At 35.8% G+C, this 27,913-nt stretch overlaps 1 protein-coding gene and 1 pseudogene across 5 annotated transcripts in view; one reads left to right on the forward strand and one right to left on the reverse strand.

Annotated features, from left to right (window-relative positions):
- SPAG16 (sperm associated antigen 16) overlaps window positions 1-27,913 on the forward strand; it is a 1,161,742-nt gene that overhangs the window by 1,004,702 nt on the left and 129,127 nt on the right. The gene's annotated exons all lie outside the window — the stretch shown is intronic.
- On the reverse strand, window positions 21,225-22,078 carry LOC129488383 (large ribosomal subunit protein uL18-like; annotated as a pseudogene).

A 27,913-nucleotide genomic window follows, 5' to 3' on the forward strand; every position in this document is an offset into this window, starting at 1 on the left:
TGCCTATTTGATTTTTGGTTGGTTTGGTTGGTTTTTATTTTGTTTTGTTTTCATCTCCAGTTCCTTTGTGTAGTTTTGTTTTTGTACTTTGTTTTTTTTTTTTTGTTTTCGTCTGTATTCCTAAATTTGGTTGTTTTAATAGGAGATCTATACCATACCAAAAGCACAATTTCAGAATGTGTGTTTGCATTTGTCTTCTAAGTGAACTCCTGAATTATCCAGCTGCATTATCTACATAGAGAGCCAGATCGTCTGTCTCAGGCAGTTCTCCTTTGACCAGATCTTTCCATTATGAAAGCTCAGGGACATTAAGGTGGTTCTCAAATCCCTTTGTTAAAGAACTGTGCCATTTTACTAAGATTATGTAATTGTTAATATTTTAAGACAAAGGAAGAAAATTTTATTTAGCAGAGGGTTAGACTATTCTGCCATGATTTTGTAGCTAAAGTAAATGAATTATACTTATAATAAAGATTTTTGTTCTGATTAGTGGGTAGTGTTATTTTTATACAAAAAAAAAAAACAGATAAAATCTCAGTCCATAACTTCAGGGACAAAGGAAATATAATTTTTTAAAATTTTCTAAGTGATAAAAGACTATACATTGGGTACAGTGTACACAGGAGATGAGTACACCAAAATTTCAGAAATCATCACTAGATAACTTATCCAGGCAACTGAACACCACTTGTTCCCCCAAAAACTATTGAAATGATAATTTTAAAAAGAGCTCCCAGAAAAAGAATATCGAATTTTTTTTTTTTTTTTTACTTTTCATTGTAAACCCCTACCACCTGGTAGGAGAAGTTAATAGTAAATTTGGTATCTTCTCCCTTTTCTTCCCAGGGAGTATTTCCACATGCTAGTGGGTTATAGATGCCAAACATGAGAGAAAATAATTTAGTCCTTGGTTCATCTGACTACACTGGCATCCATTAAAAGTCTGTTATTTCTTTGGGTATTTGTCATCTATACATGGCTTTCTTTTCATCTTTAGGACTCCTATTAAGTCTTGTTCTCTCTCTCAGCTAACTCCTGGGATTCTCTTTACAGCATGAGTTCTTGTTGCTGTATTCAGAGATCTGTTATCATGTTTCTAATTTCTTGATGCTACTTACCCTCAAACACATAGTGCCTGCGTATCTGTCTTTGACTATTCAGACATTAGCCCTTTCTCTTTTGCCTCTCTCCTGGCACCATAGAGTATGGTAAAATTCTGAGATTTGGCCAGGTGTGGTGGCTCACAACTGTAATTCCAGCACTTTGGGAGGCTAAGGCAGGTGGATCACCTGAGGTCAGGAGTTCGAGACCAGCCGGGCCAACATGGCAAAACTCTGTCTCTACTAAAAGTATAAAAATTAGCTGGGCATGGTGGCGGGCACCTGTAATGCAAACTATTCAGGAGGCTGAGGCAGGAGAATCACTTGAACCTGGGAGGCAGAGGTTGCAGTGAGCCGAGATCGCGCCACTGCACTCCAGCCTGGGCTACAAGAGCAAGACTCTGTCTCAAAAAAAAAAAAAAGAAAAACCTGAGATTTTGCTGCTGCATTCCTGAAACTCCCTCAGGACTGTAAATACCTCCCTCTCCCTCTCTTTTTCTCTCTCTTTCCTTTCTCCACCAGCCCCTCCCACGACACCATCACATACCATTCACTCACACAGAGAGCTAGGCTTCAGAAGCCCCCTGGAATTCCCAATATTGATGCACTCCCTGATTCTCTTCCTGTCGCTGGAGAAGGACTTCTTTTCTAGTCTGGTGGCTAAGAAAGCTCTGCCTTTATAACAAAACTGTTTATACTCTTAGTCTCTCAGGATTTAGACTTCTGAAACCCAAAAGCTTTGCTTTCTAAAAGTGTGGGTGTGAGAATAAAAATCTAGCTTGAAGGAAGTAAAGTTATAAGTTTGATAGGAATTGAGGGGGAGGAGGTAGTGAAAATTAGTTAATTTTTTGGAACGCTATATTATCACATACATTTGCCCTTTATATATTTATTATTTTTGCTATTCAAATAAAAGTAACAGTATGTATTTTTACAGAGTAATTTTTTAATTGTGCTTATTAAATTAAATCTTTCTGTTTTCTATCATCTTGGATATAATAAGGTGTAAATATATGTATATATCTGTATAATTACAGTCAAGAGTTTAAAGTTTATATTCTAAATTGTCTCATTTATAATATTTATGCTAAAGAATGTGTGATTAGAGACCTCTGTGGAATTTTGATGCAAATAAATATCAACCAAAAATTCTTGGTAGCATAGATCATCTGTCTAATTCAAGACCTACTGCTGAATTATTAGACAAACATCTCTGTAAATACAAGAATGGTTTATTTTTATCATGAATAAAGGGGAATTCTCAGTTTTATTTTACTGTCTCTTAGACCTTACAGTTTAATATCTAAATATTAGACATTTACATTAGAGATATAATTAGACTATCTATCTGATATTCATTAGATAGCCTAATGGATTTGTCATTATTATCCTTCTGTCACTTTCCATTTTTAAAATTTTCCCTTATTATTCCAGCATCTTCAGTGTATTATATAAGAAAAACGTTTATCAAACTGTTCTTAGCATGAGAAAACATAATATACCAAGGAAACAGGAGGGAATTTCAGAAATTAGAATAAATTAAAACTTTGAGTTAATTTTTTGAATGAATTTTTATGTTTAAAAATGTGCCATGTTGCCGTGGTGGCTCACGCCTGTAATCCCAGCACTTTGGGAGGCCGAGGCAGGCGGATCACGAGGTCAGCAGATTGAGACCATCCTGGTTAACGCAGTGAAACCCCGTCTCTACTAAAAATACAAAAAATTAGCTGGGCACAGTGGCGGGCGCCTGTAGTCCCAGCTACTCAGGAGGCTGAGGCAGGAGAATGGCGTGAACCCGGGAGGCGGAGCTTGCAGTGAGCCGAGATGGCGCCACTGCACTCCAGCCTGGGCAAAAGAGCGAGACTCTGTCTCAAAAAAAAAAAAAAAAACAAAGTGCCATGTTTGTAGGGTCTCTTGAATTACCTGTAATATGCTATAAATGATTTCAGCTTGATATGTATTTTTTAACGTAAAAAAAGTTTCATGTACTTTGAAGAGTTTTTTATCATTATCATAACAATAATGTGATATTTATGTTTTAATTACCACAAAACAGCAACTACCACAGACTAACTAAAATAAACTTTGTATAGCTTCCATGCTACACACAAACTGATCATTCAAAGTTTTCTCAGGATGATGAAATTTTTAAAATCATGTTAAATTAACCATAATTTTAATAATAATTTATGTCAAAACAATATTTTTTCTGTATCCTTCATCTCCTTATCTATAAAATGGGGGCAGGGTTGACTAAGTGACTCCAAGATCTTATTTGGCTCTAAAAGTATTTGATTCTAATAAACAATGAAATAACCGCAAATATCATTAAGTATAGACAATGAGTATCAAAGGAATAATGACTCAGTGCTCTACGTATCAAAGGAATAATGACTCAGTGCTCTACTATATAAATCACCTTTTTTTACTGTAATCATTGTTTACCTGCTATTGTGAATCAGTAGAGTGCTGACGTTAAATTGTGGTGTTTTTAAACAAACAGTATCATTTTATTTTATTTTCCTCAGTTTTGTTTGTTTAGGTATAATTGACAAATGAAAATTGTATACATTTAAGGTACACACGTGATGTTTTGATATATGCATGGATTATAAAATGTAACAAGCTAATGCCTCTATCACTTCATAGTTACCTTTTTTTCTGTAGTGAGAACAATTAAGATCTACTCTTTAAGCAAATTTTAAGTATACAATGCTTCACTATTAACTACAGTCACCATAATGTACATAAGATCTCCAGGACTTTTTCATCTTATAACGGAAAGTTTGTTCTTGATTGAATGGTTCACTGAGGGCACAGGTGCAATGACCCCATACGTGCATAAATTTTATATTTGCATTTTAGCTTCTTGACTGACTCAGCATAATCTCTCATCTATCCTCTCCAGTGAATTCTTAATTACTGATTATTTATGTCTTTACCTGCTTTATTTGCAAGTTTTGCAAGAAATTTTGCATATTACTGTATGTGTGTTAATGTGTGTATAGCAATAAAATCATTTCTGTTATAAGCACTTGATAGAAGCATATATCTTTATATCAATCGCGATTTCAGAGTAGTTTTGCATATATGAGCGATCCTACTTTATTTTATTGCATCACATTGCAAAATAACCTTGGCTGTTATACTTCAAGGTCTCAGGTATTGAGTCATTAGCAGCTATGGAATAGATCAGAATTATATTACAGCTGCACAACTACAAACAAAGGGTAATCCAAGATCTTTCAGGCTTAACATCAGCATATGGACAACTCCTTAGCACTTGGCTGAAAGAAAGTTAATTCGGGAATTTCAAGCTAAATTCCCTCAGGATGACTTCTCTGAATGATTTTTAACTCCTGTAATACAAACAGAAAGGCATGTGAAAATAAGTAGTATGCAATTAAACAGAGAGCAATAACACAGACTTTTGTGTGTACATCTTCCAAAATTGGTCATTTTATAAAGAATGTATTTTAGCATATTTAGTTTATACATGCATGCACTTGGGAATTATTTAGTTCACTGACATCCTGGGTAGAAACTAGTAATAGAAACAGATCCATGACAATTTATTAGGTTTACTGAGTCTATACTTTTAAAATTAAGCACAAAGTGGCATCTACCAGAATTATAAACAAGAAACTGAATTTCAGAACATTTAAATTTCAGAAATCTGCGTGGCTGTCTGGACTGTTGAAACCACCTCCTGTTCTTCCTGCTTATACCCTCTCTCTGCCTATACTCCCACCTATATGCCCTAAATCCATACTCCTCCTAATAGGCAAATTGATCTTGGAGAAATCAGATCAAATCTCCTGTATAAGACCAAGAATATTTTTCCAGTGTACCTTATATAAATTAAAACTATCTCTGTGGACTCTTAAGTGCTGTCACGACTGCATCTGCCTCTTGGACTTCATCTTTCACTCCTCTCTCCTCAGTATTGCAGCCACACTGGCATGGACATGCCAAGTGCATTTCTGCTATGCTCGCTAATCCATTTGCCTAGACTGCCCTGCCCCTGCCCATGGATCTTCTAATTTTTTTATATAGTAGGCTTTAAAAATAAAGTCTGTTTAGAGTAATTTTAGGTTTACAGAAAAATTGGACAGAAGGTATAGGAAGTTTTCATATACCCCCTCTCCTTTCTCACCCCCTTACACTGTATTTTGTATTATTAACATTTTGCGTTCATGTGGTACAATTGTTATAACTGATGAAGTAATATTGATATATTGTTATTAAATAAAGTCCATTAAGGTTTACTCTTTGTGCTGTTGAAGTCCATGCATTTTAACAAATGTATAACATCATGCATCCATCATTATATAACATACAGTAACATAGTTTTACTGCCCTAAAATTCCCCTGTGCACCACCTATTTATCCCTTCTTCTTCCTTCCTCCTAAACTCTTGGCAATCACAAATTCTTTTTACTGTCTCTATATTTTTGCCTTTTCCAGGATGTCATATATTTGGAATTATATAGTTTGCAGCTTTTGCAGACTGGCTTCTTTCACTAAGCAATATGGATTCAAGGTTCCCCTATGTCTCTTCATGGCTTGATAGATCATTTCTTTTTAGCACTGAATAATATTTCATTTTATGGCTTTACTACAGTTTGTTTATCATTTCACCTATTGAAGGACATCTTGGTTGCTTTCATGTTTTTGCAATTATGGGAAAGATTGCTATAAATATGTGCCGGTTTTTATGTATACGTAAGTTTTCAACTCTTTTGAGTAAACGCTTAGAACAATATTGATGAATCATATGGTAACAGTATGTTAAGTTTTGTTAGAAATTGCCAAACTGTTTGACAAAGTGGATGTACAAATTTGTATTCTCACCAACAATGAATTTGAGTTCCTGTTGGCTCCACATTCTCACCAGGATTTGTTATATCCGCATTATGGATTTTAGCCATTCTAATCAGTGTACAGTAGTATCTCATTGTTGTTTTAATTTGCAATTTCCTGATGACATATGATGTTGAGCAACTTTTCATATGCTTATTTGCCATCTGTATATCTTCTTTGATGGTGTGTCTGTGCAGATCTTTTGCCCAGTTTTTAATTGGCTTATTTATTTTCTTATGATTGAGTTTTCAAAGTTTGTTGTATATTTTGGATATAACCCCTTTATCTAATACATGTGTTGCAAACATTTTCTCCCAGTCTTTAGTTGATCTTTTTATTCTCTTAACATGTCATTTGCAGAGCAGAAGTTTTTAATTTTAATGAGGTACAGTGTATCATTTTTTTTATGGATCAAACTTTTGGTATTGTATCTAAAAAGTTGTCACCAAACCAATGGTAATGCAGATTTTCTTTTATTTATGTTCTAGAAGTTTTATAGTTTTGCCTTTTACATTTGGGTCTATAATTCATTTTGAGTTATTTATTGTGAGTTCTAATAATTTTTTATTGCTGTTTCTCATTTGTATTCTGATTTTAATGTCAACTTCTCAAAGGGGCCTTTCCTAATCACCCTAGCTAAAGCAGCCCCTCCCAACCAGTCACTATTTGATCCATTATTCTAATTTTCCCCTAGCATGGCCATTATCTAAAATTATATTGTCCTTTATTTATGTTCATTCTTACTTTTTATTTCTCTGTAAGTCCTACTTGCACTGAGACTCAGTTTGTTTTGTTTACTGCTCTATCCCCAGGGTCTAAGACACTACTTGAAAATTATTCAGTGAATAAATGAATGAAAAAGAAATATATTTAACAAAACTCACAGACACATAATGATATATGTTCAAGTCCTTATCTATGAGTGTCTTTGTAAGTAACAAAAACAGACAACTAATAGGCATGAAAACTAGGGTAGTGAAGAGGCAGCAACATTCAAACAAAGGTATTACTATTTTGTTTGTTCTGCCTGTAGCATGTATTAAGCCCAACTGAATCTAGAATACATTGCCACAAGAATGTTAGTAATGTTAGCTAGAATCTTAGTAATGTTGAATGATTTGCATGGAAGTTTTTCAACTCCCTTATCTATTGCCAATAGACTTTATTTTTGGAGCAGACCTATTTAAACATTGTGAACAGTCAACAGAGCTCAACAAATTAGATATAGAATGAATGTTCCACAACAGAATAAAAGCCATATATGACAACCCCACAACTAACATCGTACCTATGGTGAAAAGTTGAAAGCTTTTACTCTAAGACCACTTCAGTTCAACATAATACTGAAAATACAAGATAGGGCATTTAGGCTAAAGAAAGAAATAAAAGGTATCCAAACAGAAAAGAATAAAGTGAGATTGTCTCTGTGTACTGACAACATGATATTATAGAAAAAATATTAAATAATCCAACAAAAAATGTTAGAACTAATAAATTTGGTAAAGTTTCAGGATACAAATATCAACTTACAAAAAATCGGTAATGTTTCTATACACTAACAACAGACTGCCTGAAAAAAAAATTAAGAAAACAGTCCCACTTACAAAAGTGTCAAAAGTAATAAAATACTTAGGAGTCAATTTAACCAAGGAAGTGAAATATCTGTATACTGAAAACCATAAAACACTGATTTAAAAAAAGATATCACAAATAAAGGGAAAGATACCCCATGTTTGTGAATTGAAAGAATTAATATTGTTAAAATGTCCATACTACCCAAAGCATTCTATAGATTCAATGCAATACCTATCAAAATTCCAATGTCATTCTTCACAGAAATAGAAAAAAAAAATCCTAAAATTTGTATGGAACTACAAAAAATCCTGAATAACTGAAGTAACTTTTACCAAAAAGATAAAAGCTGGAGGCACTATACTACTGGATTTCAAAATATGTTACAAACCTATAATAATCCAAACAGTATGATACTGGCATAAAAACAGACAGATTGACCAGTGAAATAGGACAGAGATCCCAGAAATAAACCCATACATTTATGGTGAATTTATTTTTGACAAAGGTGCCAAGATCATACAATGGGGAAAGGACAGTCCCTTCAAAAAATGATATTAGGAATACTGGATATTCACATACAGAAGAATAAAAATAGGCTCTTATTTCAAACCTTGTGTAAGAATCAACTCAAAGAAGATGAAAGCCTTAAATGTAAGACCTGAAACTATAAAACTATTAAAAGAGAACATAATGGGAAAATATCCATAACATTGACTGGTCTGGGCAATGATTTATTGGATATAACCTCAAAAGCACAAGCACCAAGAGAAAATAAAGATATCACAAATAAATGGAAAGATATCCCACAAATAAATTCTTTTGTGGATTGAAAGAATTAATAGTTAAAATGTCCATACTACCGAAAGCATTCTATAGATTCAATGCAATATCTATCAAAATTCCAATGTGATTCTTCACAGAAATACAAAAAAAAATCCTAAAATTTGTATGGAACTACATGAGCTTATATCAGACTGAAGGCTTCTGCACAGTAGAGTAAACAACAGAGTGAAAAGAAAACCCATAGATCAGGAGAAAATGTTTACAACTCATATATCAAATAAGAGGGTAATAGCCAAAATATACAAGGAAATCAAACTACTTAATAAGAAGAAAACAAATAACCCTATTAAAAAGTGAGTAAAGGACTCAAATGGACATTTCTCAAAAGAAGAGATATAAATTGCCAACAGATACATGAGAAAATGCTCAACATCTCTAATTATAAGAGAAATGTAAATTAAAACCACAATGAGAGATTGCCTCACACCTGTTAGGGTGACTATTATCAAAAGATAACAAGCATTGGCAAGCACGTGGAGAAAAAGGAACCCTCATACACTGTAGGTGGTATTGCAAATTAATATAGCCATTTTGGAAAACAGTATGAACGTTCCTTTATTGTGAGATCCAGGAATCTCACTACTGTATGTATATATCCAAAGGAATTGAAATCAGTATGTTGAAGAGTTGTCTGCACTCCCATGTTGATTGTAGTACTCTTCACAATAGTCAAGAAATGGAAACAATATAAGTGTCCATCAGTGGATGAATGGATTTTTAAAATGTGATATATTTACACAATAGAATACTATTCAGCCTTAAAAAAGTAAATTTGTCATTTTTGACAACATGAATGAAACTAGAGGACATTGTCTTAAGTGAAATATCTAATGGCATTTTAGTGGAAAATTATGTAGGACCAACCATGTCATCGAAAAACTCAATATTTTATCTTTCAGGGGTTGAAAGAAGAACCAACATGACTGAAAATTAACAGATGGCATTTGAATTTATGATAAAAGTAAACAATAGAGAAATTATGGTGTGGCTTAATGAATATAACAAGAGGCAGCAAGCATCTGAAGGGTGTGTGTGTGTGTATGTGTGTGTGTATTTGTGTATTTATGTGCCATTAGATATACCATTAGCTTCTAGATTTCTGCATTAATACAGGCCATGCATGTAAGAGCTGTATAAAACGCTTTTCACTATGCTATTCAGCAGTAATTTTTTGGAAGTCAGAGATGGCTGCATGTAAATGTTACTAAGTTCTACCTATCTCTAAAAATCACTTTTAATAATAATTTGCCAGACTTTTATTTATAGAAAGAAATAAAATTATGTTAGAAACACAATAATCAGCTATTTGTCTTTTCAATATCTTCTGGGAAAAATTTGCAAAGTTTTAAAAATTTAAATTATAATGGTGGACATAAGAACATAAATTATGTTCTTAAGGTATCCATGTAATATATAGATAGCAAATATCTTTGTTTCAGTTAAACATGAAAATCCAAAATTAGCATATCATAATCAAGGGACTTGCCTAAGGTTGTCTTTCTGAAGAGAAATGACATTTAAAAATTTTTTATTATAAAATCTTATGATAAAATCAATGGGATTTTTTCATAAGTTAGAGAAGAAAATAAAATATCTAGCCTAATCTGACCTCCCAAATATAGAAATTGAATTCCATTTTAAATGATTTCCTTTGATCTTTGGACATATACCTATTCTTTGCATGATTATGGCTGGAATTGGTGAGCATAGAATTGTGTGTGCACACTCATGTGTGTATGTGTGCATGTGTGTGTTTTGCTTAAATAAATGACTATTATTTATTTTTTGATTAGTTAAATGTCTATCTTTTCTGAAGGATGAGTTTTTTACTAAATGCAATAAATTTAGTGTACATTCAATTTTTCAAAACTATTTCAATCCACTCTATGCCAAACTACAAATTGTAATGCCATAAGAATTATATTGCATGTATTTTATAACTTCAATCTACTTATTGAAAGGAGGGGGTGGTGAAACATATGTCACGTAGCTGTTAAAGGAGATCTTTGCCAGGCACCTCTAAAGAAGCTTTTAATTCAGAAGAAAATAATGGCAAAACAGAGAAGGTCTGTGAGAAGAATCTATCTTGAGCACTTAAGCTGAAACCAGAAGCCCAAACAATGACCTCTGAATCATGGGGGTCACCTTGTATCCTCTATTTATCTTTAAAATTGAACTTATCCTGAAATGTTTGCTTAAAGGCAAATGTTATTTCCTGATCAAGATCTTATAATGAATTAGTGCCAGAGACAGAACTTGGATTAAAGGAAAGAGAATGTCTTTTGACTTTTAGGTCCATTATTATCAATATGTTTAGTTTCATAGCTTGTCTCCTCCCATTGGAGTCTTAATTCCTTTAAAACTGGAATTTCACCACACTCATCTTTGCATCCCTTAGAACACCAGGTACAAGATCATGCACTTAAAAATATATTGACTTGAATAATTTTCCAGTGCAGTCTACTTATCTACATAAATATTCAGTTAGCAGAGTAGACATGAAATCGTAACATTATTGAACACTGGCTGCATCTTAACTGTCCTGTTAATTCCATTTGCATAGTCTTTGTTCAAGTATTTTACAGTTCAAGCTTTCTTTTGAGCCATAATCCAAATATATTTAAAAAGTAAAAATGAAGTCCTTTGTGGGTATTTTTTACTTTCATAGGAGAAAGTGTAATTTAAACCTGTTGGTTGGTAAAATAGAAAAAGTATCTTGGGATCCAAGTTTTTCTTCAGGATACCAATTTGAGTGGTCTGTCACTTTCTGCTTACAACATACTCTGCTTATCAAACTAAACTCCTCAAAATGGAACTCATGAGCCTCTATGTTATGGCTCCTGACTACATGTCCAATTTTATCTTCAGTCAACCTATGGCTTTTATATTCTCATGAGTCAACGTATTAGCTATCTTTCTACTCCTAGAATATCTCAACTTTGCCATTTAAGGAGTTTTCACTTGCTTTCCCGTATGCCTGAAATGCATATCCTTGATTAGTCACATGGTTGTCTCCAAAGCCCTACAGTTCTTGGATTTAAATATCCTAGATATTTAAATATCTTGTAAAGGGGTGTTTTCTGACCATCTTATCTATAAAGTAGCTCCCCATTAGAGGTACTTGCTGTCACATCACATTTTTTATTTCTTTCACAGGATGCATCACAATAATGATCATATTCAGTAGCTGTCTTCTAAAACAAAGTATAAGTTCCATGAGTACAGTAACCTTTTTCTACCTTTTTCCTGAATATACCCACTGCGTAGAAAACAGTGCCCAATAGGAAGTAAAAGTCTAGGAAATGATTTCTGAATGAAAAAACAAATACTTACTGAAGAACTGTGACTTTTGAGATCTTAATTTAAGCAGTAATTAATTTGAAGGGTAAAGTATAATTCTGATACTTTTTTGCATTTTTGTTTTCTCTAAAACCAATGACTAGTTAGTATCCATGTTGTAAGCCAGCCAAACTGCATTATTATTTCAACAATTAAGACTGTGGGACATAGGAAATTAGGGAGTTTTCCAAAGTAGTCATGGAGATAAAAAAAAGAATTTTTTAGCTTTGTTTTTATTCAAACAAGAAATAACTATATTTTTAAAATTTTCCCCATCAGAGGTACTGAATGTAAATAAGTCCCTTATGATACCAAGTATTTTTTCATATCTATATCCATTTTAATAATTAGCTTATGCAAAAGTTCATAAATTTAGAACTTTGTTGGAAAGTTATTATTTCTAATCTCCTAAAAAGTTGAAAGAAAATTATGACTTCAAACAATATATTGAAACCTTATTAAGAGAAACTGGCCACGTGTGGTGGCTCATGCCTGTAACTCCAGCACTTTGGGAGGCCAAGGCGGGTGGATCACCTGAGGTCAGGAGTTTGAGACCAGCCTAGTGAACATGGAAAACCCCGTCTCTACAAAAAATACAAAAATTAGCTGGGCATGGTGGTGGGTGCCTGTAATCCCAGCTACTTGGAAGGCTGAGGCAAGAGAATCATTTGAACCCAGGAGGCGGAGGTTGCAGTGAGCCGAGATTGTGCCATTGCACTGCAGCCTGAATGGCAAGAGTGAAACCATGTCTCAGAAAAACATAAATAAATTTAAAAAAGAGAAACTGTGGGAAACCCCCCCCCAAAAAAAAAGAAAGAAAAAAGGAAGAATAGCAGGAGTCTGTTTTTTTATGAATGTCATTTGAGCTTAACAGATCTAGAAGTTAAGCTTTGAAGAGTTTTAACTATATATGTGATTCTCATAGTATCTGTTTCATTCAGAGGAAAATCAGAATAATTTCTTATAAGGAAATTTGTGATCTTAATATACAGTACTATAATACTGACAACACTTCATTAAAATTATAAGTACTTATTGGTTTCCTTTCAAAGTGTCATATCTGTGACATTTCTATCTGTATAGCTTTTACAATTATAATTTATATTTATCAATTTTCCTTTTTAACATGATATAAGGTATGAAAGTTTTTTATCACTTCCTAATTATTTTATTATATTTTGCTATCATCTGTGTTCTGAAATTTATTTATGTCTCTTATATCTGTATGGTAGAAATTTTTTTTTATTATACTTTAAGTTCTAGGGTACATGTGCACAACGTGCAGGTTTGTTACATAGGTATACATGTGCCATGTTGGTTTGCTGCACCCATTAACTCATCATTTACATTAGGTATTTGTCCTAATGCTATCCCTCCCCTTGCCCCCCAACCCACAACAGGCCCCAGTGTGTGATGTTTCCCTGTGTCCAAGTGTTCTCATTGTTCAATTCCCACCTATGAGTGAGAACATGCAGCATTTGGTTTTCTGTCCTTGTGATAGTTTCCTCAGAATGATGGTTTCCAGTCCATGTCCCTGCAAAGGACATGAACTCATCCTTTTTTATGGCTGCATAGTATTACATGGTATATATGTGCCACATTTTCTTAATCCAGTGTATGGTTATGGACATTTGGGTTGGTTCCAAGTCTTTGCTATTGTGAATAGTGCCACAATAAACATACGTGTGCATGTGTCTTTATAGTAGCATGATTTATAATCCTTTGGGTATATACTCAGTAATGGGATGGCTGGGTCAAATGGTATTTCTAGTTCTAGATCCTTGAGGAATCACCACACTGTCTTCCACAATGGTTGAACTAGTTTACAGCCCCACCAACAGTGTAAAAGTGTTCCTATTTCTCCACATCCTCTCCAGCACCTGTTGTTTCCTGACTTTTTAATGATTGCCATTCTAACTGGTGTGAGATGGTATCTCATTGTGGTTTTGATTTGCGTTTCTCTGATGGCCATTGATGATGAGCACTTTTTCATGTGTCTGTTAGCTGCATAAATGTCTTCTTTTGAGAAGTGTCTGTTCATATCCTTTGCCCAATTTTTGATGGGGTTGTTGGTTTTTTTCTTGTAAATTTGTTTAAGTTCTTTGTTGATTCTGGATATTAGCCCTTTGTCAGATGGGTAGATTGCAAAAATTTTCTCCCATTCTGTAGCTTGCCTGTTCACTCTAATGGTAGTTTCTTTTGCTGTGCAGAAGTTCTTTAGTTTAATTAGATCCCATTTGTCTATTTTGGCTTTTGTTGCCATTGCTTTTGGTATTTTAGACATGAAGCCCTTGCCCATGCCTATGTCCTGTATGGTATTGCCTAGGTTTTCTTCTAGAGTTTTTATGGTTTTAGGTCTAACATGTAAGTCTTTAATCCATCTTGAATTAATTTTTGTATAAGGTGTAAGGAAGGGATCTAGTTTCAGCTTTCTACATATGGCTAGCCAGTTTTCCCAACACCATTTATTAAATAGGGAATCCTTTCCCCATTTCTTGTTTTTGTCAGGTTTGTCAAAGATCAGATTGTTGTAGATGTGTGGTGTTATTTCTGAGGCCTCTGTTCTGTTCCATTGGTCTATATATCTGTTTGTTTTGTTACCAGTACCATGCTGTTTTGGTTACTGTACGCTTGTAGTATAGTTTGAAGTCAGGTAGCGTGATACTTCCAGCTTTGTTCTTTTTGCTTAGGATTGTTTTGGCAATGCAGACACTTTTTTGTTTCCATATGAAATTTAAAACAGTTTTTTCCAATTCTTGGAACAAAGTCATTGGTAGCTTGATGGGGATTGCACTGAATCTGTAAGTTACCTATGCATGAGCACGGAATGTTCTTCCATTTGTTTGTGTCCCCCTTTATTTCATTGAGCAGTAGTTTGTAGTTCTCCTTGAAGAGGCCCTTCACATCCCTTGTAAGTTGGATTCCTAGGTATTTTATTCTCTTTGTAGCAATTGTGAATGGGAGTTCTCTCATGATTTGGCTCTCTGTTTGTCTGTTATTGGTGTATAGGAATGCTTGTGATTTTTGCACATTGATTTTATATCCTGAGACTTTGCTGAAGTTGCTTATCAGCTTAAGGAGATTTTGGGCTGAGACAGTGAGCTTTCTAATATACAATCATGTCATCTGCAAACAGGGACAATTTGACTTCCTCTTTTCCTAATTGAATACCCTTTATTTCTTTCTCTTGCCTGATTGCCCTGGCCAGAACTTCCAACACTGTGTTGAATAGCAGTGGTGAGAGAGGGCATCCCTATCTTGTGCCAGTTTTCAAAGGGAATGCTTCCAGTTTTTGCCCATTCAGTATGATATTGGCTGTGAGTGTGTCATAAATAGCTCTTACTATTTTGAGATACGTTCCAGCAATACCTAGTTTATTGAGTTTTTAGCATGAAGGGCTATTGAATTTTGTCAAAGGCCTTTTTCTGCGTCTATTGAGATAATCATGTGCTTTTTGTCATTGGTTCTGTTTATGTCATGGATTACATTCAATGATTTGCATATGTTGAACCAGCCTTGCATCCCAGGGATAAAGCTGACTTGATCGTCTTGGATAAGCTTTTTGGTGTGCTGCTGGATTTGGTTTGCCAGTATTTTATTGAGGATTTTCACATCGATGTTCATCAGGGATGTTGGTCTAAAATTCTCTTTTTTGTTGTGTCTCTGCCAGGCTTTGGTATCAGAATGATGCTGGCCTCATAAAATGAGTTAGGGAAGATTCCCTCTTTTTCTATTGATTGGAATAGTTTCAGAAGGAATGGTACTAGCTCCTCTTTGTACCTGTAGTGGAATTCAGCTGTGAATCCATCTGGTCCTAAACTTTTTTTGGTTGGTAGGCTATTAATTATTGCCTCAATTTCATAGCTTGTGATTGGTGTATTCAGAGATTCAACTTCTTCCTGGTTTAGTGTTGGGAGAGTGTATATGTCCAGGAATTTATACATTTCTTCTAGGTTTTCTAGTTTATTTGTGTAGAGTTGTTTATAGTATTGTCTGATGGTAGTTTGTATTTCTGTGGGATCAGTGGTGATATCCCCTTTACCATTTTTTATTGTGTCTATTTGATTTTTCTCTCTTTTCTTATCAATTTTGTTGATCTTTTCAAAAAACCAGCTCCTAGATTCATTAATTTTTTGAAGGGTTTTTTGTGTCTGTATCTCCTTCAGATCTGCTCTGATCTTAGTTATTTCTTGCCTTCTGCTAGCTTTTGAATTTGTTTGGCCTTGCTTCTCTAGTTCTGTTAGTTGTGATGTTAGGGTGTCAATTTTAGATCTTTCCTGCTTTCTTTTGTGGGCATTTAGTGCTATAAATTTCCCTCTACACACTGCTTTGAATGTGTCCCAGAGATTCTGGTACATTGTGTCTTTGTCCTCATTGGTTTCAAAGAACATCTTCATTTTTGCCTTCATTTCATTATTTACCCAGGAGTCATTCAGGAGCAGGTTGTTCAGTTTCCATGTAGTTGTGCCGTTTTGAGTGAGTTTCTTAATCCTGAGTTCTAATTTGATTGCACTGTGCTCTGAGAGAGAGTTTGTTGTGATTTCTGTTCTTTTACATTTGCTGAGGAGTGCTTTACTTCCAACTATGTGGTCAATTTTGGAATAAGTGGGATGTGGTGCTGAGAAGAATGTATATTCTGTTGATTTGGGGTAGAGAGTTCTGTAGATGTCTACTAGGTCCACTTGGTGCAAAGCTGAGTTCAAGTCCGGGATATCCTTGTTAATCTTCTGTCCCATTGATCTGTCTAATATTGCCAGTGGAGTGTTAAGGTCTACCATTATTATTGTGTGGGAGTCTAAGTCTCTTTGTAAGTCTCTAAGGACTTGTTTTATGAATCTGGGTGCTCCTGTATTGGGTGCATATATATTTAGGATAGTCAGCTCTTCTTGTTGAATTGATCCCTTTACCATTATGTAATGGCCTTCTTTGTCTCTTTTGATCTTTGTTGGTTTAAAGTCTGTTTTATCAGAGACTAGAATTGCAACCCCTGCTTTTCTTTTGCTTTCCATTTGCTTGGTAGATCTTCCTCCATCCCTTTATTTTGAGCCAATGTGTGTCTCTGCACATGAGATGGGACTCCTGAATACAGCACCCTGATGGGTCTTGGGTCTTTATCCAATTTGCCAGTCTGTGTCTTTTAATTGGGGCATTTAGCCCATTTACATTTAAGGTTAATATTGTTATGTGTGAATTTGATCCTGTCATTATGATGTTAGCTGGTTATTTTGCCCATTAATTGATGCAGTTTCTTCCTAGCATTGGTGGTCTTTACAATTTGGCATGTTTTTGCAGTGGCTAGTTCTGGTTGTTCCTTTTCATATTTAGTGCTTCCTTCAGGAGCTCTTTTAAGGCAGGCCTGGTGGTGACAAAATCTCTCAGCATTTGCTTCTTTGTAAAGGATTTTATTTCTACTTCACTTATGAAGCTTAGTTTGACTGGATATGAAATTCTGGGTTGAAAATTCTTTTAAGAATGTTGAATATTGTCCCCCACTCTCTTCTGGCTTGTAGAGTTTCTGCTGAGAGATCTGCTGTTAGTCTGATAGTTACCCTTTGTGGGTAACCTGACCTTTGTCTCTGGTTGCCCTTAACATTTTTTCCTTCATTTGAGCCTTGGTGAATCTGACAATTATGTGTCTTGGGGTTGCTCTTCTTGAGGAGTATCTTTGTGGTGTTCTCTGTATTTCCTGAATTTGAATGTTGGCCTGCCTTACTAGGTTGGGGAAGTTCTCCTGGATAATATCCTACAGAGTGTTTTCCAACTTGGTTCCATTCTCTCCGTCACTTTCAGGTACACTAATCAAACATAGATTTGTTTTTTTCACATAGCCCCATATTTCTTGGAGGCTTTGTTCATTTCTTTTTATTCTGTTTTCTCTAAACTTCTCGCTTTATTTCATTAATTTGATCTTCAATCACTGATACCCTTTCTTCCACTTGATCGAATCGGCTACTGAAGCTTGTTCATGCGTCTTGTAGTTCTCATGCCATGGTTGTCAGCTCCATCAGGTCATTTAATGTCTTCTCTACATTGTTTATTCTAGTTAGCCATTTGTCTAATCTTTTTTCAAGGTTTTTAGCTTCCTTGTGATGGGTTCAAACATCCTCCTTTAGCTCCCTTAGCTTGTTATTACTGACCTTCTGAAGCCTACTTCTGTCAACTCGTCAAAGTTATCCTCTGTCCAGCTTTGTTCTGTTGCTGGCGAGGAGCTACGATACTTTAGAGGAGAAGAGATGCTCCCGTTTTTAGAATTTTCATCTTTTCTCCTCTGGTTTCTCCCCATCTTTGTGGTTTTATCTACATTTAGTCTTTGATGTTAGTGACCTACAGATGGGGTTTTGGTGTGGATGTCCTTTTTCTTGATGTTGATGCTATTCCTTTCTGTTTGTTAGTTTTCCTTCTAACAGTCAGGTCCCTCAGCTGCAGGTCTGTTGGAGTTTGCTGGAAGTCCACTCCAGACCCTGTTTGCCTGGGTATCACCAGCGTAGACTGCAGAAGAGCAATATTGCAGAACAGCAAATATTGCTGCCTGATCCTTCTTCTGGAAGCTTTGTCCCAGAGAGGCACCCACCTGTATGAGGTGTCAATCAGCCCCTACTGGGAGATGTCTCCCAGTTAGGCTACACAGGGGTCAGGGACCCCCTTGAGGAAGCAGTTTGTCCGTTCTCAGAGCTCAAACACCATGCTGGAAGAACCACTGCTCTCTTCAGAGCTGTCGGACAGGGACGTTTAAGTGTGCAGAAGTTTCTGTTGCCTTTTGTTCAGCTATGCCCTGCCCCCAGAGGTAGAGTCAACAGAGGCAGCAGACCTTGCTGGGCTGTGGTGGGGTCCACCCAGTTCTAGCTTCCCTGGCTGCTTTGTTTACCTACTCAAGCCTCAGCAATGGCGGATGCCCCTCCCCCTGCCAGGCTGCTGCCTTGCAGGTCGCAGGTCAATCTCAGACTGCTGCGCTAGCAGTGAGCAAGGTTCTGTGGGCATGGGACGTGCCAAGCCAGGCACAGGATATAATCCCCTGGTGTGCTGTTTGCTAAGACGGTTGGAAAAGTGCAGTATTTAGGTGGGAGTGCCCCGTTTTTCCAGTTACAGTCTGTCATGGCTTACCTTGGTTAGGAGAGGGAAATCTCCCAACCCCTGGCACTTCCCAGGTGAGGTGACGCCCCCCCCGCTTTGGCTTGCCCTTCATGGGTTGCACCCACTGTCCAACCAGTCCCAATGAGATGAACCTTAGTACCTCATTTGGAAATTCAGAAATCACCTATCTTCTGCATTGATCACGCTGGGAGCTGCAGACCATAGCTGTTCCTATTCAGCCATCTTGGAACCAGACCCCATCCTCTCTCAAGGTATGAAAGATTATTGACCTTATTTTGTCTAGGTGGAGGAACTATATCATACAATGGTATATTTGAGCTACTGTGGGACTGATATAGTCCTTCTATAAAGAGACTATCTAAATGCCTTATGAATCTTGATATTTTCTTAAGAAGCACTATCTTTGAGAAAAAAACTTAGTTTCTGGTAAATAAAATGAGGAAATATGAGGGGCAAAGTTGAGAGCCTTCAACTTTCAATTACTCCCTTTAAAGCTCACATTTGATTTTGGATTATGCTACGGTGAATGCACACAAATCCCACTTTTCAAATGGAATAATTTATTTTCTTAATGTTTGTGTTTCAACCTAAAAGAATTGTTTTTATACCTACATTTGAAACTTCAGAAAACAAGATTCGCAGAATAATGAGAAACTACCTTTTAACCTAAATGTGGAACTGTGATTACAGACATTACCGCAAGCAAGTGATTCGAACGCCACTTTTCCTGTGTCATCTTTTAAACACCACTGCAGATTTTTAATTTTGAACATGTACTTGACTTCTGCTTCTAAGTTAGAGGAACAGTAATTGGATGTACCCTCGTGCCTGAAACAATAACAAACAACAACAAATGCAAACAGAATAAATGAAACAAGCTTTTTTTTTTTTTAATTTTTTTTGAGTCTCGCTCTGTCTTCAGGTTGGAGTGCAGTGGCGTGATCTCAGCTCACTGCAACCTCCACCTCCTGGGTTAAAACGATTCTCCTGCCTCAGCCTCCCAAGTAGGTGGGACTACAGGCATGCACCACAATGCCCAGCTAATTTTTGTATTTTTAGGAAAGACTGGGTTTCACCATGTTCGCAAGGATGGTCTTGATCTCCTGACCTCGTGATCCGCCCTCCTCAACCTCCTGAGAAACAAGCATTTTTTTTAAATTGCAAAACACTAGGCAATAAAGTATAAGGAACCCAGGGAGATGAAAAACAGAGCCCTACATTTGCATCACCTTCCTGCTTTCAGAGAATTTCTAAGCCACAACTCAAGAAAGCAGAGCCCAGATAGAAATTGGTGAACTCTGTAAGGTAAGGAAATGAAAATGAGAGCACAGGGATAGCAAGGCTTTTGGAATTCACAGAATAGAGCTCTGGAGAGGAGAGAGATACACAAAGAACCCCAAATATTTGCATAAGGTACTCCTCAAATATTCATCAGAGTACTGATCAGGACATGCATGTGAGGAAACTGATTGACATTTGTAGTACCATCCATCAACAGCACAACACATATTCATTTCAAGTATACATGAAATATTGACCAAGATATATACTAAGCCATAAAATAAGTCTTAGTGAATTTTAAAAGATTCAACTCACACAATGTATTTCTCTAACTAAAACAGGATAGACTTAAAATTCAGTCAGTTCCCAAATATTTGAAAATCAAAAAAACCCATGGATCAAAGAAGAAATAAAAAAGTCTTTTGAACTGAATGACAATGAAAATACAAACATAGCAAAAACTAAGGAATGACGCTAAAGCAGTTCTTAGGAATTTACAGCACTATATGCTGACGTTACTAAAGAAAAGATGTCTCAAATTGATGACACCAACGGTCACTTTAAGACACCAGAAGACATGAAAATTAACTCAACATAGCAGAAAGGAAAGTATAAATACCAGGACAGAAATCATGATCGAATATAGATGATGTCGGTAATGCAATCTTTGTTTAATATTTGAAATCAGACAATGTAATTCACCATGCAAACTAAAAAACATGCAGAAAAAAATAAAGAAGACATAAATAGAGAGTTATACTTGTTCATCAACAGAAGACTCAAAATGATTAAGATGTCAATTCTCCCCAAACTTATCTATAGATTAAATACAATGCCAGTTCAAATCCTAGCAGGTCTTAAGTGAAGAAATTTTCAAGCTTATTTTAAAACACATATGGAAATAAAAAAACAGAATCACTAAAACAACTTTGAAAAAGAACAGATTTGGAGTAGTAACACTATCTGCTCTCAAGGTTTATTATGATCAAGACTATTGGATTGGCATAAAGAAATAACTTGGTCAAAGAAACAGAGTAGAGATTACAGAAATAGATCCACATATGGGCAACTGTTGTTGGTTTTTTTTAAGTTTATCGTCTTTCTGAAAAATCTTCATCGAAAACTGTTTGGTTTAGCTCTCAGTAGCCTGCTCCTGAGCTGTGAGGAAGCTTGCCTTCTTTTGAGCTACCTGATCTTTCTTCTGAGCAAGGGACATTTTGGGATGGTTCTATCTCTTTTAACTTATTTCCTGGGCGTCTTCTTATAGACTGGATTCTCTCATATAGCAGCATGAGCTTTCTTATACATCTCCTCCATGTCTGGAGTGATGCTGTTCTTTATATATTGAGAGGATTGTTTCTTGTAAGCATCTTCAACTTCCTCTACTTAGTAGCACATGTAATCTGCGACATTCTGGCCGATAATGTGCTTCTGGTGTACTTCTGCATTAAATTCCTTGCTTTCAGCATCATAACCAGGGAATCGTTGGGTACTGTGAGGGATAGACAAACCTCCATTCATAGCTCCCTCAGGGAGCCAAAAACTTTATTGCCAGTAGTAGTTCTGGCAAGGCCTTCATCTCCAGTCACCTCCACTTGGCCTTCATAGATCTTGTCCATATCAAACCTATTGAGAAGCCTGTGGTCCAGCAGCAGGCCAGTACAATACGCTGCAGCATAATTTGTCAAGCCAACCTTCACGCCATATTTTGGCAGTTCGTGTGCATATGCTATGCAGACTATCATATCCCCTTCTATACAGGCATAAGCAATATGACAAATGATATCTGTTACACTATCATCCTGTATTTGGGTGTTTTCTATTTATTTTTATCCTGTATCACCAAGCGTTTCTGAGCATAGTAATCAGTTTTACCGTCTCGTTGTCTTCTAAATTTCACTTGGTGTCTCTTAAAGTAGGCCTTCTTCTTAACAACTTTAACAAACCACATCCTGCAGAGCAAATGCCCGCATCTGCGGCTTGGCAGAGACTTCTAGGCCCAGCGGCGCTAGGTGGGGAAAAGAGGGAGCAACTGATTTCTGATGAAGTTGATGACAGGGAGGAATGGGAACTCTCATACACTCCTGGTGGGGATGTAAAATAGCATGACTCCTACCTGTTTGGAAAATAGTTTGACAGTTTTTTAGAAAGTTTAATATATACCTACCTACCATATGACTCAGCCATTATACTCCTAAGAGAAACAAAAACGTATGTCCATACAAAGACTTGTATTCAAATATTCATAGAACCTTTATATTCAATAGTCAAAAACTAGAAATAACTCAAATGACCATCATCCAAATTGTAGTATGTCCATACAATAAAATGTAATAAACTACTGATAAACACAGTGTGGATGAATCTAGAAATAATGATACTGAGTTTTAAAAGCTAGTCAAAAAACAGTACATATGGTGTGATCCCATTTATATAGAACTCAAAAAAATGCAAAGTAATCTATATAACTGAAAGCCCATCAGTGGCTTCCTGTAGAGAGGATTGCAGTGGGTTCTAATCTCTCATTATAAAGGAGAACAAAGGAACTTTCAGAGGTGATGGATATGTTTACTATCTTGATTGTGATAAAGACTCCAGAAGTGTACACGTGTTAAAACATTGAATTGTACACTTTATATGTGTACATTTTATTGCAGATCAATTATACTTTAACGCTGTTAAAATATGAATAAAGCATGTTTTAAAACATTTAGAAATACAAAATATCATAAATTAAATATAAATTATAAATGATGTAGATTGAATCAATTATAATAAAATTGCTGGAAAAAGTGTTATCAGAAAAAAAGAAAATAGTACTCTACTATGGTCACAATAAATCTAATGAGGAGAAATATTTAATAACACTGATAAACACTAGTGGATTTTGTTCCTGGTTCAAATCGGTCAATTCAGTATTTCCTAAGATTAGTATTAATTTATTGTATAAAACATTTGTGTTTAGTCAGTTGATAGACTGATTATTTCTACTAAATACAGAGGAAGCTTTATCTGGGAATTTCATTATTTCCTAGTGATTCTTACTACCTATTCTAACAGGACACAATTTTGCAGATATATTCTTCTTGATTTTTGACTAAGAATTTAAAGAAATACCGTTAATTTTTAATTAATTTTTTTCTACAATCTTAGAATGAAAATTTTAGAGCAGAAAAGACCACAGAAACCTTGTAATTTATCTCCTCAATACATAAAAGCCAGACGTGAGCTCAATTTAAATGGCTAACTTAGGATATGAGGAGTAATTGGCAACAAGTGCTGGAACCAGATTTCAAGTCTCATAATATCCAGTCCAAAACTGTGAGACACTATGTAGGTTTCTTCAACTTGACATATTATGTATGATAGCATAATGGATTTTCTAAATAGGTGGAAGAAGCCTTTACCTTCGACTGACAGATTTGCTGAGAAAAGACAAAAAGGATCACAGCAGGTTCAGATGAAAAATTGACAGGAGCCTCCACCTAACTCCGATACTGACTCAGCGTGAGATATATAGATGACAGCAACCAAGACTCTAAAAAATTATATATGTAAGAAAAGATGCAGCCTAGCAAACACATAAAAGTATATAACAGTGATAATTATTGTTATTAATAATTGCAGGGCCCACCAGTCTTCTGTCAGTAAATTGATTGTACACAGGTTTACTGCCTGGGTAATTTGTTTATCTTGCCTGCATCAGTTATTTTGTTGAATTATTATCATGATAACATGTGTGAACCAGTCTTCTTAAAAGTGTAAAGACTTTGGTCTCTTCTTGTTGATTTATAGTTTAGTCATGACAGCAGCAACAACCACCACAAAAATAATAGCAAATACTTATAGGGTGTTAAATATGTGCCAGCCCCATATTAGCACTATATAACACTTCACGTATTCGCACTCCTTTAAATACTTTAGGTATTTCTAAATACATTACATATCTTAACTCCTTTAATTGCCACAAGGTCTATAAGTTTGATGCTATTTTTACCCTTAATTTACAGATGTGGAAACAGAAAGATCCATTAAGTTATGGAGCAAGAAACACTCTGGAGATAATACTCTAAACCAGTTTTAAAGTGTAGAATTAGCTTTACAAAAAATAAAAAATAAAAAGCCTGCCACTTCAGCCAAAATTTAGAAGAAAGATTGTACTCCAAACTAATTCTTTCTGCTGATATTGGCAGAATTTTTGCTGCTCTAATAGTTTCTGTTTAATGAGCAAATTGCTTTAAGTACACATATAACATTGCGGCATCAAGGATAAAGATACTCAGCCAATTCCTTTCTCATCTGTGATAGTTCCAGTTCTGCTCATTTGTACAATAGCACTTTGAATTTAATCTTTAGAAAAACACAAGAAATTAACATTATAAACTTCTTTACCCATGAATAAAGGGGACAATAAAATCAGTAATTTATTAAATAAAACACAATGGAAGTATTCATTAAGATGTCATGAAAATGCTAATTAATAATCAAAACTTATCCTATTGATTTGAGAGCTTTTCAGTTAGACTTTCAGAGAACATCTAGAAATAAGCACTGTACATTCTTAAGTAGAGATTTCATGACTAGGTCATATCCTTACATAGCACCCCTCTTTTGGGGTGTAAGGAAATACCCTGCAGTGAATATCCTCTGAAAGAGACTGCGTTATGAGAAAAAACACAAAGATTATCTTCTAGGTCACTAACAAGGGCTGATTATTTTATGTCATGTCATATTGCTCTTCTTTTTTCCTTTTTGTCTTGATAAATTGCATCAGTTCTCCAAAACCCAGCTTATTTCATCCCTTTAATCTCCTTTAGTTTGATTTGTTTCTTCCTTAACTTTCAAGAACACTGAGGTCTATACATAGCATCTAGCACTAAGTTATATAGTATTTCTCCTTTTGGTTATTGATTCTAATTACTCGGTTGAGCATTAAATATTATAATATACACCCTGCTGGTGGTGCATCTGTCTCATGTTTCTCTAGCTCCACAGCACCTATCAAAGAACCACAGGTAGAAGACTCTCAGGGCCGGGCGCGGTGGCTCACGCTTGTAATCCCAGCACTTTGGGAGGCCGAGGCAGGCGGATCACGAGGTCAGGAGATCGAGACCACGGTGAAACCCCGTCTCTACTAAAAATACAAAAAAAAATTAGCCGGGTATGGTGGCGGGCGCCTGTAGTCCCAGCTACTTGGAGAGGCTGAGGCAGGAGAATGGCGTGAACCCGAGAGGCGGAGCTTGCAGTGAGCCGAGATTGCGCCACTGCACTCCAGCCTGGGCGACAGAGCAAGACTCTGTCTCAAAAAAAAAAAAAAAAAAAAAAAAAGAAGACTCTCAGGAGCACTCTGCTCCTTTTGTCCACTGAAAAGAAAAAGTGTATATTCATTTGGAGGTTTTTGCGTAGTACTCTGTTGAGATCTATAGATGCAGAAAGTTAAGAGTCCAGCTAAATATTATGTAAGTTGAAAATGATTGATGCCTTCATTGGGTAAGAAAGTCTTTTAGTTTTTCCAATCTAGTCAAACTTCATTACCAAATTATCTTTTATCCAATAAACTCATTTTTAAGGTTGAATAATATTCTACTGTGTGTGTGTATGTGTACATGTATATTTGTGTGTAACCACATTTTCTTTATCCATTCATCAACTGATGGACACTTAGGCTGATTTCACGTCTTGGCTATGATGAGTAGTACTGCAATCAACAGATGCACAAATGTCTCTTTAATATACTGATTTTCTTTCTTTGGATGTATCCCCAAAAGTGAGATTGTTGGCTCTATTATAGATCTATTTTTAATTTTTTGAGGAACCTCCGTACTGTTTTCCATAATGACTGTACCAATTTACTCTCCCACCATCTGTGTACAAAGGTTCTCTTTCCTCATATTCTTGCCAATATGTATCTCTTATCTTTTTGATAATAGACAATTTAACAAGTGGGAGATGATATCTCATTGTGGTTTTCAATAGCATGTCCCTGATGATTAGTGATGACAGCACCTTTTCATATACCTGTTGGCCATTTGTATGCCTTCCTTGGAAAAGTATCTACTCAGGTGTGTTGCTCATTGTTTAATCAGATTATTTGAGGGTTTGGTTTTTTTTGAACTATTGAGTTGTAACAGTTTCTTACATATTTTGGATATTAAGCCCTTATCAGATGTATGACTTGCAAACATTTTTTACCAATCCATAAGTTTCTATTTCATTCTGTTGATTATTTCATTTGCTGTTCAGATGAAAAACTACCAAAACCCACTAAACTACTAAACTATTTAACTACTAAAACTGCTAGCCGGACGTGGTGGCTCACACCTATAATCCTAGCACTTTGGGAGGCCGAGGTGGGCGAATCACGAGGAGTTCGAGACCAGCCTGACCAACATTAATGAAACCCCATCTCTACTAAAAATACAAAATTTAGCTGGGTGTGGTGGTGAGTGCCTGTAATTCCAGCTACTCAGGAGGCTGAGGCAGGAGAATCGCTTGAACTTGGGAGGCGGAGGTTGCAGTGAGCCAAGATCACACCACTACGCTCCAGCCCTGGCGATAATGCAAGACTCCATCTCAAATAATAATAATAATAATAATAATAATTAATAAATACTACTAATAAAAACTGCTAAAAAGCAGACGCTTGTAGTTTGATGCAATCCCACTTTCCTAGTTTTGCTTTTGATGCCTATGCTTTCAGTGTCATAACCAAAATGTCATTGTCTAGACCAAAGTTAATAAGCTTTTTCCCTATGTTTTCTTCTAGTAGTTTTATGATTTTGGAAATATGTGTAGGTCTTATTCCAGAGTTAACTTTTGTACATCACTTGACATTATGCAAAGTGAAGTAAGCCAGACACAGAAAGATACATACATTATTTATTTCTATATGGAACCTAAAATATTTGAACTCAAGAAGCAGGGAGTAGAATGGTGGTCGCTGGGCTGTGGTGAAGGGCTTAAGGGGGAGATGTTGGTCTGGGGATACAAAGTTTCCATTATGCAAGATTAATAGTCTCTGGAGAGCTAATGTACAACAATGTGACTATAGTTAACAATACTGTGTTGTGTACTTGAAATTTGCTAGCTTTTATTAAGTGTTCTCACCACACACACACAAAGAATCTTCAAGGATCCCAAAAAGTTTTTATGAATGCTTATGTAATTTATTTCTCCAAAATCCATGTAAAACCCCAATAATACTATAAATGACTAAATAGTGTATAAAAAAATAACAGAGGCTGGGCATGGTGGCTCACACCTATAATCCCAGCACTTTGTGAGGCCAAGGTGGGCATATCACTTGAAGCCAGGAGTTGGAGACCAGCCTGGCCAACCTGCCAAAACCCTGTCTCTACTAAAAATACAAACATTAGCTGGGTGTGGTGGTGCACAACTATAATCCCATCTACTTGGGTGGCTGAGGCACAAGAATCACTTGAACCCAAGAGGCAGGGGTTCGAGTAAGCCAAGATCGCACCACTGCACTCCAGCCTGGGCGACAGAGTGAGACTCTGTCTCAAAAATACACAAACAAATGAATAAATAAAATAAAAAATAACAGTGATAACTTGTTCTGATATTCTCTGGCTGCATTAGAATCACTAAAAATGATTGACCTATGAAATTATTAATGCTACCCATAGTAGGCTAATGATGGATCACTTCCATGAATCTCATCTTCCTTGTCTCTTAATTTGAATTGTAACTGCCATGAAAGACTGTTTTCTAATTATTTTAAATTTACTGAATTAGCTATGAATTAAGACTGAAAAGATATACTTAGAGATTAATAAAGTTCTTCAGGAAAGGTATTTTAT

The sequence above is a fragment of the Symphalangus syndactylus genome, chromosome 8 (genome assembly GCF_028878055.3).
Source record: "Symphalangus syndactylus isolate Jambi chromosome 8, NHGRI_mSymSyn1-v2.1_pri, whole genome shotgun sequence".
NCBI lineage: Eukaryota > Metazoa > Chordata > Mammalia > Primates > Hylobatidae > Symphalangus > Symphalangus syndactylus.